This window comes from Diabrotica undecimpunctata, chromosome 4 (assembly GCF_040954645.1).
Source record: "Diabrotica undecimpunctata isolate CICGRU chromosome 4, icDiaUnde3, whole genome shotgun sequence".
Taxonomy (NCBI): domain Eukaryota; kingdom Metazoa; phylum Arthropoda; class Insecta; order Coleoptera; family Chrysomelidae; genus Diabrotica; species Diabrotica undecimpunctata.
The window spans coordinates 99,229,035-99,245,692 of NC_092806.1; the positions used below are offsets into that span (position 1 = coordinate 99,229,035).

The following is a 16,658-nucleotide window of genomic DNA, read 5'->3' on the forward strand; positions in this document are numbered from 1 at the left end:
AGAAGAATTCTTCTTTAGTTCTTAAGAATTTGTAGAAACAGATTAACATGTTAATAGTTTTTAGGAAAATTATAATTGTAAGTAAAATTATTGTTTGTTATCTAAATGGTAGATGGGGATACGTCTGACGAACTCTGATTGGAGGAGATCGGAAAAAGTGGGATAAGTATGTAGGAATGAGAGCTTAGCTAGATTTTTGAGGGAGAAACGATAATCAGTTGTTTTTTCTAGTGTTCAAGGCAAACAGTCGTTCTCTGGTGGTTTTCCAGAGGTAGTAAGCAGTAAAAGGGAATGTTTGTGAGTTTTCATGGAGGAAGTGTAGTTATATGAGTAAGTTATATTTTTCTACTTACCTATATTCCAAGAGTCACTGTTCAGGCCGGAACGAGAAATTCAGTTTATCGAGACGAGAAGAGGCTAGCATCATTTGAACGATACGTGCATTTGAAGGAGATCATTAAAGACAATAGGCTCGTAATAATTTGTTGTAAGATTGCTGATTACCTAGGGGACTGCTAAGAATAGATAGTGTAGGCTACAAGGAACAAGGATTTGGACAACTCATCATCAGAGAGATAGTTTTACCATTCGTCAGTTTTTTTATTAACAACACATTCTTTTTACAATTGCTTTAGAAAAGATAAGAATATTTTGATCAGGAGATTTATAACAACAATTTTGATTTGAAATTTTAATTTATATTATATATACCATTAATTTTTTGAAGGTTGACTTACGTAGAACACAATTTTGATAATCATTATATCAGATATTTTTTATTGAAGATATTTAAGTGTGAATTGTATTTCAATATATAATGTTGTATCATATATGTTTTTTATTATTCCGTTATTCTTTGGACCTTACCTATCATATGTAAAGCATAGATATTGAAGCACGAGTGAAACTCTGAGATAAGAAAATTAAATAGTGTGATAGAATCATAATTGCATCATTTAAATAAATTTAATTAATTAATTAATTAGCTAATTAATTGCTTGGCGCACCTCAGACTTTTAATATCACATTTACTGGCTTCCAAAACGTGGGGCTTGAAAATATCGCAGCTTTACATTTGATGGTAGGAAAAGAGATCCGGAATAAGTACCGGTGATCCAGAGATAAAAAAATAACATTGAGGGAATTTGAATTTGAAAGTATTTTTGAAAGTAATTTTTCCAGTGGATAAAAATTTGATTTATTGATTGATCGTAGTTAGTTGATATTTACTGCTATTGAATTATTTGATTTTTATTTTCTTTACCAATCGTACATTTGATATTTATTTTAAATTATTTTCATTTTACTGATTGCATATTTGATATTTGTCGTGAAAATTTATTAAATTTGGGTAGAAATATTTGTCGTGTTCTGCAACATATAGAGTATTGTAAAAGTTCACATTTGGCAGGGACAAAAACAGTAACGAAAAGGAACAACATGTCGACCACAAGGAGTCAAAGCAAAATGCAAGAAAGGAAGGAGGATAACAGAGAAGAGGAAACAATTGTTGAAGAAGCATCGGATAAAGAAGGAAATGCTACAATAATGAAGGAAAGAAAAGAAACAGGGATGTTAGTAAAATTAGATAGACACAAACAATGAAATAGACAGACACAAACAATGAAAGAAACAAAACAAACAATGGAAGAAAACCAACGGGAAACAAGACAAGCAATAGAAGTAAATAACAGGAATATAGAGCAGCGTCTGGAAAGCTATGAAGAGGAAATTAAAGGATGTGTTGAGGGGATAAAGAAAGAACTGATACAACAGATAGAAGAAATAACCATAAAGAATGCAAAACAAGAGACAGAGATTAAAGATATCCAAAATACAATGAAGGAGATACAAAATTGCCAGAAAAAGGAACTAGAGAAATTAGAAACAAAATTTGAAAACGCGTTACAAGAAGACATGCGAGAAATAGAAAGAAAAATGGAGGAAATCAAGACGGAACAAAATTCCGGGGAAAGAAGGGAAATGTTTATCCATGGAACAAGCGAGGCGAAAATACAATTTGGCGGGGATATTAGAAAAACACACCTAGTACTGTTTGTTAAAAATTTGAAAACCAAATTGCAACATGTTAGATATTTTGACGATTGCAAAGAAACAATTAGAAACCATCTGAAAGAAGGAGCAGCGTTATGGTATGAAAGCAAAGAAGATGAGTTTGAAAATTAGACAGATTTCGAAAATAAATTACTCAACTATTTCTGGGGGAAAAATAAACAGAGGGAAATCAACCAAGAGCTACAGAATGGAAAATATCACGAGAAAATGGGAATATCTGAAGAAAGATATGCTTTACAGATATATAACAATTCAAAATATCTAGATTACCAATACTCTACCGAACAACTGGTAGAAATGATAAGCAGACATTTCGAAGAAACGTTGGAGGATCACGTGATTTTGAGAAACTATCAAGATATTGATAGTTTGTACCAATTCCTTCAATTAAAAGAAGCGAAAAGAAGAGAAATGAGAAACAGAAGACAACATGACCAATATAATGGACCGGAAAGAAGGTATAAATCAAATTATGACCAGAGAAACCGACATCCCCGATCAACAAATGAATATGGGCCAAGAGAATTCCACAATTACACTAGACAACAAAATTATGATAACAGGAATAACACACAAAATAAAACATATGAAAGTCACCACAGGAACAGTGGAGTAAGATTCCTGGGGTTGCTTTAGTGGGTGCAAACAATAAAAAATTGCCGACAGTAAATGAAGGTTTGGGAGTACGGATTAGAGTGGGAAACCAATTCTATATTATGCAATGTGTGGTGATCGAAGATTTAAATCATGATATGATAGCGGGAATTGATTAATAGAGTGAAAAACATATCACCATTAATTTTTCGGAAAATAAACTGGAAATCAGAGCAGAACCAGACAACACAGAAGAAGAAAAGGAAACAGATAGGAAAAAAATTTTTGAAAGGATAAATGAACAGGAAAAACATAAAGAAATCAATTTGACTGTAGAGGATAAACCGAAAGGACAAGAAAAAATCAATCAGAAGAGAAAAAGAGAAGGAAGAAATAGAAGAAGACTTCGAAAAGAAAGCAGGAAAACAAGGTGAAGACAAGAGAAAAACAGGAAATAGAAGGTACAGAAGAATTGTTGGCAACCGACGATAAAACAGAAAGGAATCAGGAAGAAAAGGAAGTTATCATAAGGGAAATGAAAGGAGTAGAAACGTGGTGCTCGAAATACTAAATGGAAATTGAAGATAAAAAAAAAAACAGAAGAAGAAATAAAGGATGAGGACAGAGAAGAAATGGCAATTATGGACGAAAATCCAGAATTTTGTGAAGAAATATTATGGACAGTGAATACATGTGAACAAAATGAGGATGAAAAAAAAATAAAATGTGGAGAAAACATGGAAAAGAACAAAAAATATGAGAATCGAAAAAATGATGATTTAGACAAAGAACAAACGGTGAAAATGAATTTTACAATGAAGTTATGACATAGAAAGAAGAAAAAGCAGAAAACAGAATTAAAAAAAGGAATAGGGAATTCCGCAAAAGAAGAGATGAGCTCAGCCGAAGAAGAAAAAGAAAAATCATGTTTGATAAAAGAAAAGGGAAAAGATATAATTGAAACGGGGGTGTTTAAAGAAGAAGTATGCGAGAAGTATGGAGAAAACGGAATTAATTTCCGAGTTGGAAGCTGTAAAATTTGAAAAGAAGTATTTGCAGATGTTGCTGGAAATGAAAACTGATGACAAAAAAAGACTTATGGATCGCCTAAATAATTTACATTTATAGAAGATTGACAGATTGTTAAGACTTTTAGGAGAACAAAAACGAAAAATTCTGGAATTAGAATCATATGTTATAGCCAGTAAATTTGTTTTTTCGAATTGACGGTCAAGCTTTGATGTAGAAAACTTGCAGAAACAAGGATCTCAAATACCTGATTCATCTGCGTATACCGAAAAAAATATCGGGTACAAAAACTCACAAAAAACATACAGGAAAGCTTTTTCAGGATCAGCTAAACTGGATTCGGTAGCGAATAAAACTAAAGAGAACTTAGATCAGATCAGTTTGCAGTACAATCCTAAAATGGGATCAAAGTATTGTTGCGAATTTGGCGGTAGTATTAAATGGGTGACGGAGCTGCTCGAGAAAGGTATAGCTTTGAGACCAGAACAGGCTTCCCAGAAAATTGAATCTTTACGAAAAGTAAAAGAAGTAGGTTAGGATAAAATGATAATAAGAGAAAAATCTTTTTGTTTGAGAGAAAATATTTTTTTTGTACTTATAAAAAAAAATTGTATCTCAAAACAAGGCGGGGATGTTGTTATGATTAATTTTATCAGCCAAAGATAAAATTAAAAATTACTAAATAGACCATTTAAATAAATTTTCAAGATATCCTGGAAAGTTGTTAAGCTATGTAAAATTAAAAATAATATTGGTTTGCTTTTAATATATTTCAAAGTACAAAATATAATAATTCAAATAATTCAACTAATAAACTATAAAAGATATTTCGAAGAAATAAAAGTCCATTATCCTGGATTACCTGTAGTAAACAAAATTTAAAGATATACATTAATTATTTTCTTTGTAAAATATATTTGAGTGAGCTTAGTGAAATCATGAACAAAGCGAGCGGGTTTTCCAAACAAACTTGTACGTCGATATACTGTAAATAAGACGATAGAATAGAAATATTTAGAAAATATAATTCTCCTTTACTTCTTAAGAATTTGTAGAAACAGATTAGCATGTTAATAGTTTTTAGGAAATTTATAATTGTAGGTAAAATTGTTGTTTGTTATCTAAATGGTAGATGGGGATATAAGTGTGACGAACTCTGATTGGAAGAGATTGGAAAAACTGGGATAGGTATGTAGAAATGAGAGCTTAGCTAGATTTTTGAGGGAGAAAAGATAATCAGTTGTTTTTTCAAGTGTTCAAGGCGAACAGTCGTTGTTCTCTGTGGTTCTCCAGAGATAGTAAGCAGTAGAAGGGAATGTTTGTGAGTTTACGTGTAGTAAGTGTGTCTGACGGAAGCTGATCCAGTAAAATATTGTTAAGTAATATTTTTCTACTTATATTCCAAGAGTCACTGTTCAGGCCGGAACGAGAGATTCAGTTTATCGAGAGGAGAAGAGGCTATTATCATTTGAACGATACGTGTATTTGAAGGAGATCATTAAAGACGATAGGCTCGCAATAATTTGTTGTAAGATTGCTGATTACCTACGGGACTGCTGAGAATAGATAGTGTAGGCTACAAGGAACAAGGATTTGGACAACTCATCATCAGATAGTTTTACCATTCAGTTTTTTTTTTATTAACAACACATTCTTTTAACAGTTGCTTTAGAAAAGATAGGAATATTTTGATCAGGAGATTAATAACAACAATTTTGATTTGAAATTTTAATTTATATTGTATATACCATTAATTTTTTGAAGGTTCACGTACGTAGAACAAAATTTTGATAATCATTGTGTGAGATATTTTTTACTGAAGATATTTGAGTGTAAATTGTATTTCAATATATAATGTTATATCATATATGTTTTTTATTATTCCGGTATTCTTTGGACCTTACCTATCATATGTAAAGCATAGATATTGAAGCACGAGTGAAACCCTTAGATAAGAAAATAAATAGTGTGATAGAATCCTAATTGCATCATTTAAATAAATTTAATTAATTAATTAATTAGCTAATTAATTGCTTGACGCACCTTCACATTAATATAGATTGCTGAGGAGGGTAATTGGTCTGTAATTCTCTAAATTTGCGTAGTCTCCTGCTTTATGTAGTAGAATCATAGTAACGTTTTTCCAGTATGTTGGAATATTGGCGTTGTAAAAACAGATATTAAAAGTAGTTTAATTTGTTTAAATAATAAACCCCCTCTAATTATTATTGCTTATGACACTATTCTATCTTCGCCTGGAGTTCGATTAGTTTTCATTTTCGTCAGAGCCTTTTTAATATCTGATTTTGTTATATCGGGAATTAAATCTGATCCTTGGTTTAGTACACCAGATTTTACTATAATTGGAGGTTGCGTATTATTACCTTTTTTTCTTGATCCATGTGACCATACCTGTCTAGAACTCTTCGATTATTGTTAATATTTCATCTCTGTTTGTAGTTTCTTCACCATCCCTGTTTCTTAGTTTGTTAATTTCTATTTTTCCTTTTTGCATGATCCTTCTCAAAACTGTGAAGTAATTGTTTTGCTCTGTTGCTTGTTTTTTTTTTCTATTTTGTAGTTTACGTCTTTTCTTATGGCTTTTGTGATCGTCTTATTTATTTTATGTAGCTTATCTTGCTTTTATATTTTTTTAAAATTTTTTCGGTTTTCATTGTTAGAGATAGTGCAAGCACTCCTGACCACGGCGCAGTAGACGAAATTTGGTTTAGTCCCCACTTCCATGCAAAACGCATTGTACTGTGCACTGTATAATTCCACTTACAATAGAACCTTTCTGCCTTTACGTGAATTTGACTCCGCCTTCGCGCAGCTCCATGGTCAGGAGTGTTTGTTTTACCTATACGTTACCTTCTCTATATTTGTAGTTCTGTGAAGATTTCATAATTTTCTAGCACTTCGTTGTACTATGGTTTATGCATGAATTTGTTAGTTTCCGGTAAGATCAGAGAATTTATTTCATTCTTATTTATAACAAGATAATTGCGTATCTAGGACATTATTATTATATTGTAAAATTTTTAGTGCGTTTTAATACTAAAAAACTTCATTCGATTGATGCACTTGTTGCTGGAATGGTCAGTAATAATTCACACAGGTTGACCTTGACGTCACAAAGAACCTTATTTAAACCAGTAGTGTTTAAAACACTACTGGTGTACAAAACAAGTGAATCAGTCGAATGAAGTTTTTTAGTATTAAAACGCATTAAAAATTTTACAAGAAATTCAACAAGCAAAGACAGACTTTCCAAGTTAAACCTATTATCCATTATTATTATAAGTGCACAGCAAACAGTTGAAATGTGCCATTTATCTCTTAAAAATTTTCTGCTTATTCGCTATATTTCCTTTCTTGCCTCTTCAAAGATTTAATCCTGGTTTAATTTCTTTTCAAACACAATTATTTTTTTTGTCGTTCCTGTCTTCTGTAATTATTCCGTGTATTTCTTTATTTAAGCTTAAACGTAAATGTGTGAACATATAAGAAAGATTTTCTAGATTTCTAGATATTATTTGGTGTATAAGCAGGATAAATACAGTCTATTTCTTTTAATAGGTCTTTTATAGAAAAATTATTAATCAGATTGTAACAAAAGAAAATTGTAAAATAAAAAATTGATGATAATGTCATAAAACCTTCAATTTTTTTTTAAACCAAGTCGCTTTTTTTTTATATTGCCTAAATTTAAAAAAAATATTAATTAAGTACAATAAATTTGTTTGATGTAAGCAACAAACACGTTGTTTTTGTGTTTTTTTTGTAAGTAGTCCTTTGTCTAGTTTAGTGCATTTTCTGAATCGTCTAAAATGTCTTGGGCTTCTACGTTGGCAAGCCTTTGTAAAACAAATACATCTTCCAAAGATATAACAAACGAATAGTGTACTTATATTAAAGGGGTAATAAAGATAAATTACACTTAACTTAGTATAAAAATAAATATTATATTTAAATAAAAAAATAAATAGTTACATTTAAATAAAGGTCATTAACGATACCCTTATATATTTGGTGAAGCAGTTACTGTATCAAGACAATTGGCATCTCGGTTATCGATTCTACACTGGTAAATGAATAGCTCATTACACGATCCAGAACCAACTTCGCTGAAGTCAATGTTAATGTTTTCGCCTGGCCCTAAATGGTATTCCTGATCTGAGTAATTCTGTCCAGGTCGTCCACAACGGGATAACCATTTTCCCACTTTAAAGGATATACTAGTTCCGGCTCTGTTGCGAACGGCAATGCTGTCTGCACGATAATCGTCTTTGGCACAACGAAACTCAGCATCACCTCTCCATCTGTCGCAGTGGGTTACTCTCCCATCTGTTAATGCAAATATTGCCACTAATGCAAATATAACTAGAATTTTGGTATACATTGTGATATAGATATTAATATATGACTGACAGTTTCATTTTACAAGCCGCTTTTATATGCCTGTTTAACTAAAAACATTATTTTGATTGTTATCCAATGATGTGTTTTCCACTGAATTTATCAATACATTTCCTAAAATGAGAAGTTCTTTGTTTTAAATAAACATTTTGTTATCTGTCTTATTTCTTTAAAACATTTAACATAAAGTATTAATCCAAGAGCTGATGCTTTTTTTGAAAACTATTTTGTAGAGGCTGCGCAAAAGACTGTCAAATACAAAGAATTCTAGACAAAGGTATTCTCAGTATTTTTTAAAATCTTTATTGTTTTAAAGGTATTTTTTGGAATATTATTTAAGAAATCATAATGGTTTATTTAATTTTATCATAATTAAAGCCTTGGATTATTATTATAGTATAACCCAACATAGAAATAAATTATTATAATTAACGCATAATTTGATTACAGTTACAAGACGGGAATTTCAGCTTCATTTGTCTTTAAATTATTCTGATTATGACGTTATAAAAACAAGTTATTAGATCTTTCTAGGTATTTACTGAACAATGAAGCATTTACTTAAGAATATTGTGGAAAAAATATTTCAAATTCTTAAATTTGATTGGTATTAGAGCGTAGTTTATTGCAATGGTTAATATAATGCGGTACCAAAACCTTATATGTATATATATATATATATATATATATATATATATATATATATATATATATATATATCCTCTAAAATAACAGCTGAACTGGTAGATGAAAAAGGGGGGTTAAGGTTAATTGGGTATACAGCTGATTGAAAGCCAAGTGTACTCTGTTTAACAATTCATTATATTTCGCCAATTTTCATTGGCATCATCAGATGAGAGCTACAATTATTTAAAACATGGTAAAATACAATTTAATAACAGTTTGTTGTTTATATACTTACTTAATTGAGTATATAAACAACAAACTATTATTAAATTGTATTTTACCATGTTTTAAATAATTGTAGCTCTCATCTGATGATGCTAATGAAAATTGGCGAAATATAATGAATTGTTAAACAGAGTACACTTGGCTTTCAATCAGCTGTATACCCAATTAACCTCAACCCCCCTTATATATATATATATATATATATATATATATATATATATATATATATATATATATATATATATATATATACTGTTTTGGATGGGTTGGAGTCAATAAAAGGGCTATTGGTTAACTATTTTTTTATATCTCGAGCTTTCAATTGTGTTTACAATTATTATCAAGAGCTAAAAAAGACAAAATATCTTACAAGGTTGAACTAGAAAGAAAAAACAATTTTTGTTAACTTACCAAATAAAAATTAGTTTAGTAAATAAAAATTGCTGCTAATACATCTTCAAAATAATTAATATAAAAATGTCCTAATCTAATAAATGCTTCTCTGAAAATTTTTAGTATAATTTTGAAAACATTTTTTTAATACAAAAATAATTGAATTTATAAATAAGTTAAAATAGCAACCAATTACAAATAAGCCTCAATGTCATAAATGCCAACTTAAAATTTTTATTTTTGACTATTATATTGCCAAAAATAAGATTTCGTTTAAACATTCTTTTTTGTTTAGTAACAAAAAAGAAGAAAATTTATTCACCGTTGACAGATGTCTGAAAAAATGTAACAGATATATGGAGAATTAAATATGACATTTTACAAGTTTTATATATAAATCATAAAGAAAGAATATAATTATAAATTTTGCTTAGATTTTGAATTTCTGATCTTTTGTTTAAATTATTATCACTTTTGCTAATACAAACCATTTCTAAAAAAGTCCTTTTAAACTTATTACTTTCACTACATAAAATTTTAATGTTATCAAAATTCATAATATGGTCTTTATCGATTACATGCTCTGCCAAAGCACAAGATGGTTTTTTAATTCTGCAATCACTCCTGTGAGAAACAATGCGATTTGAAAGATTTCTTCCGGTCTCACCAACATATTCAGCCTCACACTAAGTACAACTAATGCTGTATACTAAATTCGTTTTTTCAAATTTGTCTATAGGATATTTAGTTTTGGAATATAAAGATGAAATAGTTTTGATGTTCTTTGTTGCTATTTTTATATTGTCAATAACCTTTAGTGTTTGTATTAATTTAGGTGTTAATGATGGTATAAAAGGTAGTGAATGATAATAGATGATATATATATATATATATATATATATATATATATATATATATATATATATATATATATATATATATATATAGATATATATATATATATATAATATATATACATATATATATATATATATATATATATATATATATATATACAGGGTGTCCAGAAACCCTTCTGACACAAAGGAAGACTGGAGATTCCTCAGATAATTTTAAGACAATTTAACCCAATTCGCCTAGACCTTATGAATGCTTCATAAGGGAGCTAGAGCTCTTTGAAGATGGCGCCTTGTACTTAGTTTTTTTTGGTACTTCCAAAACGCTTCTAGTTAGAAAAACAAAAACCGGTACGATAATTTATCATCCAGAATGAAATCGATTCCATCAATTTCAAATTTCTAGTACCGGTCATAGGCGTCCGTTTTGGGTAAGTTAACGGTTATTTTAATGCATAACTTTTTTGTATTTAGCTTTTAAGCATTCGTTATACATTATACTAGATTATTAAATTTTTAGGTATTCTAGAACTAAAAGGTACTCTTACTTTAAGTCGGTAGAATAAATTTTTTAGAAAAATTTATTTAAAAATTTATCGTTTTTTCAACATGAAAATTAAATTAATAAGTACTTTAATAAATTTTATAAATTTTCTTTTATGTTAATCAATGCAGCACACAATTTGTAAAAAAGTTTGGGAAAAAAAGCACAAAATTAAATTGAAACAAAATTTTATTTAAAGGGGTTTAAAAACAAGTATTTATTACTATGGAACAAAACTACAACAAAAGAACAAGTATCCAAAGTTACATACAATATTAATATTATGTAATTTGTAGGTTGAAATTAAATCTGATATATTTGTGAATTCAAATGGTTTAGCTGTGGTACTAAAAAATTTATGAGATCACTAATAAAAAATTAATCTCAGACAACAGTTTATCACCTAGGTATTCTCATTGCTAAACCAACTTTGTCAATGAGAACAATTTGGGCACCCACTGGGAGTTTGGCAATTTTGTTACAGATTTTTTACCATCTGCTTATAATCGGGATAATGAGTATTTTGTAAAAGATTAATTGATATTAAACCTTAATGGCTTAGTATTACCTCAGGTTTATGGTCTTGTCAGGCAGGATGTGCTCTCACTTTTAAGTAATGTTTATTTAGAGGCCTGTACGTGTACAAGTCTGTTAAAAAAACATTTAATCATAAATACTTTCTACAGGGTTTTGGAACACCAAAGGATGCAAAAATCAGTGCTATTTTGGCAACTAATGTCATGGATTTATTAATAACACCATAAAAGAAAAATAAAGTTCTAAATTAGGTTAGGTTAGTTTAGATTATCTAAATTATAAATTTTCTAGCAATATTTGACAGTGATCAGTTATTGTCAGAATATGTTCACAAAAGGAGATATTTACGTGACAGTACTATGATTTGTATATGATGACATCTACAAAATATTATAGTTTAAATCCCGTGTCTAAATTAAAATTTTAAAGTGGTATCGTGTAAGTTTTATTATTATCAAGGAATTGTTGTGTATTAATACAGAGACCAGAGATAATGTTATACCTACAGATTAAATCATTTTACCACATTCACAGCCAAGTAAGTGATAAGGTTTATTATTGCCCAAATTCTCACTATGTTTATAACTAGTATTATTGTAGCAATCATCTGATAATGTTAGAGAGAACTAAAAAAAGAAATAATGATACGTTGACAAAAGTACACTTGGCTTTTATACCAGCTGCTTACCCAATTATTTCTGGAGTTTTTGTTAATATATATATATATATAACAATATTCGTTATGTAAATACAAATAAAAAAATCAAAAATATTTAAAACTTTTGGTTGTAATCATCCCATAAAACGCTTTTGGATCCATCCCAACAAAATCCATTTAATTCTAATCATCGACGATGCACCAAGTAAACCTCCTGCAACTTTAACTATGCAGTTTTGATCCTCATCTAAAAGTTAAATTTTTACCACCTAATACCACAAGCTAACTTTAGCAGATGAATCATGGGTCATTAAAGCATTTAAAGCTTATTACACCAGACGATAAGTTACAACGAACTCTGTTAAGGACTTTTGGAAACAATTAAACGTTTAAAATACAGCGAGAATTATTAAACTAACCTGGAAAAAAATTTTCCAAAAAAAATGTTAAATGGCGTCTGGGAAAATCTATGTCCTCTTCTTCATCACTGACACACAGGTGCAATCGACGCCAGAGTCTGATAAAATTGGTAATGCATTTGAAGTAGCTATGGATTTCTTTAGGGGAATAAATTTAAAATTATATACGAGAAGGAATAAAAAAAAATATTAGCATGCTATGAGAATATTTTGAGAAAGGTAAAAATCTTTTAAGTCGTCAAACTACTTTGTTATATTCTATGAAACCTTCTATATAATAATAACTTCGGTTTGCGATTTTATATTTGTATATTGTAAGATTTTAAATAACATTTTTTGTCTAAATTTTTGGTTATTTTGTTTGAGCTTTCGCTCTCAATTTAAAAGTAATTTAGATACATACACTATTTATATGTGAAATTATACGTACATACTACTTACATGAATTGGACTTGCAAGGATCTAGCAAGGATGACAACTTGTCTGCCAATAAAGAGAATATCCTGCTGCAATGAATAGAACCTTTCGATATTGTTGGAAAGGGAAGCTACCAACAATATAGAATTGGATTATCGAATTGAGAAATTTTTGAAACTCCTCTGGATAGAAGAAGAAAAAATATCAATAAAGATCAGATCACCAATGAGATGCAAAAAATAGATTGTAAAATTGGTCTGAGGAGCAAATACCTGAGGAACTTAGGCTTAGACTTAATATGCCCGTTACACAAAAAGGTGAACCAACTAGAAAGCAACAATTACCGCAGAATAACTCTCCTAAATACAGCATCCAAGATATCGTCAAATGTCAAGCTGGTTTCAGTTGTGGACGTTTAACTATTAACCAAATTTTTACACTACTTGTTTGAAGTATCTACTATCGACATCTTTTTTCGATTTTAAAGCGGCATATCAGAGTGTGATAAGTCTAAGTAGCTATAACGATATGAACGAGTTAAGAACTCAAACAAACTCATATGCATAATAAAAGTGACAATGGTCAAGATTCAATCAGCAGTAAAAATTCAGAATCACTCGTCAACACTATTTGAAATTCATAGCTGGTTAAGTCAGGGAGACGCGCTGGCGTGTCAGCTTTTTAACATAGCCTTTGAGACAGTCGTACGAGACGCAGATTTAGATAGCAGGGGTACTATGTTTAAAAGATTAGTACAAACTCTAGCATATGCTGACGATCTGGACATTAAAACAAGATTCAATGCGAAAACCAATGAAATCCTTACCGAGTTAGTAGCAGCAGCAGAACAAATGGGATTACGTAAAAATCAAAATAAAACCAAATTCATGGCGACTTACACAAACACAAGAACTAGAAATCTTGACGCCGATTTAATTGTCAATGACCAAAACAAATTGTCAATCAGTTAACCTCAATTATCCTATTGTATAGTAAGGGTATAAACCCTTACATTGTAATGGTATATAGAATATCTTAAATTATATATGTTATCAAAAGTGGGTCATAGTGCGAGCAGTTATGTTTGAATTACATACACATATTTTTTATACACAGTCTTGCCATAAGAAATCTTGGCCCTGACTTATATCACGTAGATTCAAAGTTCGATAGGGTAACCCTGAGAGAATATATTATAACACGTGACAGAGATTTATTATTGGATGATTATTATATATTTATTGTTCGAGATGTGTACATATCGTAACAAACTCCTCATAGACCTGTAATAATGTACGTGTATAAATTTAAATAACATATAGTGAAAAGTTAGTGATTGTCTTGAGTTCGAGAGTTGGTCCTTTTATCCCTTAAGGACCAACGTGACAAGGCGATCCTGACAGCCCTTTGTTCCGTTTAGAACCTGCAAAAAGAATAATAAGAATGGGAAATAACTTGAACAAGGCATAGGAGGAACAAATATTCATAAACCAGGTGGGAGATAACGGAGACACCACAGCTAATAACGAAAATAACGAGAAAGGTAACAACATATCAATTTCAGAGATATTAGGAGTGATAGCATTTCCCTAGCTTTCATAATCGCCTTATTTTTGCTGTAAAGACGATTTCCAGGAGCATCGACAACCAGCTAAGAGAAACTATAAAGGACATAAGCCTGTACAATAAATAGGATGTACATAAATGTACGGAAATACTATTTCTGGAACGGATTACGAAGAGATATCGAAGAATATGCAAAACAATGCGATGACTGCTAAAGACATAAGCACTCGAAAAGAAACAGACAAATGAATATCACATTGACAGCCATCACCGCATTTGACACGATATTCATAGACCTGGTAGGCCCACTCGAGGTGGATGACAATGGGAACAGATACATATTGACGTTAAAATGCGAATCAAGCAAATACATAGAAGGATGCGTAGTAAAAAATAAAGAAGCCGAGTAACCAAACCATTAGTAAAAAATTTTATTTTGAGGTATGGAGTATGAAGTAAACATGCGCATTGCTGCAAATAGAGCAACTAAACTCCACAACATATCACCACAACTCACGAGACAATTGGAGCTTAAGAGAATACTCATAAGCATTTAAGTGCGTATCTGAGAATACAACTGTCAAAATTCCCGACAAGTTGGAGCTCGTGAGTACAATACTATTGCGTTGCATACAACAGTTTGGTACATTCAGCAACAGATTACACGCCGTTTGAATTGGTATTCGGAAAAACCTATAGAATGCCGACAAATGTACAGAACGAGATGGAACCGCTATACAATTTTGACGATTACCCCTTAGAGCTGAGATACAGACTGCAAACAGCAATAAAATAGGCCAGAGAGACGCTAACAAGTTCAAAACAAATCAGTAAAAGAAGATATGATGCCAAAACAGGCACAGTCATATATAAATAAGGAGACAAGCTATTGTCATAAACTAACATTATCATAAATAAAAACAATAAACCCTTATTAATGCATAAGAACAATATTAAGCTGTATACTGGTTAAATAAATAATAAATACAGGTTAAACAATAGCGCAAAATGTAAAGTGAAATGTGACTAAGTGAAAATAGAAAGATAATTACTTAATATTTAGGGCGTTAGTAATTATTGTAAATGATTTTTTTTTATTTTTAAGAGAAACAGACTATTTATACCTTAACACCAAACAGACGGACGGAAAAATGAAGCGCGACGATTTTCCATTGCTTTCATTTTTTTTTTTCCCGATGGGAGGTGTACAGTAAGGGTATAAACCCTTACATTGTAATGTTATATAGAATATCTTAAATCATATATGTTGTCAAAGGTGGGTCATGACACGAGCAGTCATGTTTAGATTATAGACGAACTATATCGTGAAGAAGCAGTGTCCTTGAAGTCCAAACATGACAACATAAGGCGAGTTACTAACCGCTAATGCATTGAGCGGTAAATTTAAAGATATGATAAAGTAAGGAGAAATACTTGTCTATACGAACCATTAAATGAAAGAAACATATGTTTGGAAACATCATTTTACTTTCAGTGAATGGCTCGAAGAAAACAAACAAACAAGTGATATCGATCCTTTCATATCATAATATAAGTGTCTAAGTTGTAGCTGGTTAGTCAGCTACAGGTACAGATTCAATTCAACTTCCACAGTCAAAGGTTCATAATACTTTGGAACTGACTAATTAATAAGAATTATATGTATCAAATTAATTTTATTTGAATTCATTTAAAAGTGAAAATGTATACAAGAACACACCATGGGAGACAATTTTAAAGTAAAAAACAGAAAGCCTAGTTCTGCAATATTAATGCCTGATAAATTTGGTTCAAGTTAGTAATGTCCGTTTTCTTGTTCAGAGCGTTGGGGTGTTTCAGTATCGAACACATTTCCAAAAACTGCCTTTTCACAAGATTACGTTCGTTGCCAAGAATCTTGACTTCGTTGAAGTCCACTTTGTGATTTGTGTTAATAACATGCTGAGCAAGAGCACAAGTATGCTTGGATAGGTTAATATCACTGCGGTGTGTCGTATGACGCTCTCTCAGTAATCTCCCTGTCTGACTGATGTAACACGAGTCACACTCAGAACAAGGTATGTGATAGATGACATTGACTTCTTCCAAAAGGGACAAGGGTGTTTTGGTCTTAGAAAACAAATTTCTGACCGTCTTGGCATTCTTAACTGCAATTTTAACAGGCACAACAGTTTAACATAATAACGTGCCTGTTTAACATAATAACAGCATGTGGTCTATTCCCATAAAAGGTTATT

The 16,658-nt window shown here is 30.6% G+C and overlaps 1 protein-coding gene across 2 annotated transcripts in view; it reads left to right on the forward strand.

Moving 5' to 3' along the window:
* LOC140439824 (uncharacterized) overlaps positions 1–16,658 on the forward strand; it is a 256,661-nt gene that overhangs the window by 157,957 nt on the left and 82,046 nt on the right. The gene's annotated exons all lie outside the window — the stretch shown is intronic.